The sequence below is a fragment of the Ipomoea triloba genome, chromosome 7 (genome assembly GCF_003576645.1).
Source record: "Ipomoea triloba cultivar NCNSP0323 chromosome 7, ASM357664v1".
Lineage (NCBI taxonomy): Eukaryota > Viridiplantae > Streptophyta > Magnoliopsida > Solanales > Convolvulaceae > Ipomoea > Ipomoea triloba.
Window position 1 is genome coordinate 2,458,983 of NC_044922.1, and position 1,456 is coordinate 2,460,438.

Genomic DNA, 1,456 nt, shown 5'->3' on the forward strand with positions numbered 1-1,456 from the left:
CAGGAGGAAGGAATAGATTTTGATGAAACCTTCGCTCCAGTGGCACGTCTCGAAGCCATACGCATCTTTCTCGCATATGCCGCCTTCAAAGACTTTAAGGTATATCAAATGGATGTCAAGAGCGCTTTTCTGAACGGACTTCTCGAAGAAGAGGTGTACGTTGAACAACCTCCGGGTTTCTTGAAGGACGTAGGAGCTGACAAAGTATACAAGTTGAAGAAGGCACTCTACGGCTTAAAACAAGCTCCAAGAGCTTGGTACGATACCTTATCCTCTTTTCTACTTCAGTGTGGGTTCACCAAAGGCCTAGTGGACAAAACATTGTTTAGGATTAAGGATGGGGATCACATCTTATTGGTGCAAATCTATGTGGACGATATCATTTTTGGTAGCACCAATCCAGACTTGTGCGAGAAGTTCTCCAGTTTGATGAAAGGAAAGTTCGAGATGAGCATGATGGGAGAGCTCAACTACTTCCTTGGACTACAAGTGAGACAGCTTAAGGAAGGTATCTTCATCAACCAGGAGAAATACACCAAGGATCTGCTCAGGAAATTCAACATAGAAGGGAAATCCTCAGTCAAAGTACCTATGGGAACCTCTCTACGTATCGATGTCGACAGCGAAGGTCGAGAGGTCGATCAAACCACTTATCGAGGTATCATCGGATCTCTTCTTTATTTAACTGCAAGTAGACCAGACATATCCTTTGCAGTAGGTGTATGTGCTAGATTTCAGGCAAGTCCTAAGGAAAGTCACCTAAATGCATCCAAAAAGATTCTTAGATATCTAAAGGGTACGCAGAGTGTTGGGCTCTGGTATTCGAAAGGTGGATCTTTCGAACTTATGGGTTATTCAGATGCGGACTTTGCCGGTTGTAAGATAGATCGAAAGAGCACATCAGGGACATGTCAGTTTCTAGGTGGAAGACTTGTCTCATGGTTTAGCAAGAAACAACATTCGATAGCTACAAGCACTGCTGAGGCAGAATATGTAGCAGCTGGAAGTTGTTGTGCTCAGATCTTATGGATGAAGCAACAGCTAATGGATTATGGTGTTGAGTGTAAGGAGGTTAAAATTATGTGTGACAATACAAGTGCTATTGCCATCACCCACAACCCAGTGTTACACTCCAGAACAAAGCATATTGATATTAAGTATCACTTCATCCGAGACCACGTTGAGAAAAAGGACATCACTTTGGAATATGTTGCAACGGAGGAGCAACTAGCAGATATTTTCACAAAAGCGTTATGTGAAAATAGATTCTCTCAACTAAGGTTAGAATTGGGAATGATAGAGTTGGGTTGAATGGTCAAATCTTATCTTCTTGTATTTAGTGCCATGAACTGTTTCGCATGTGAGGGGCGGTTTCATCAACTTTATGGCAGCTTTGGAGTTACACAAGCATTGAATGGTCATTCATATTGCATCCCGTGACTCAACAGTGGTAACC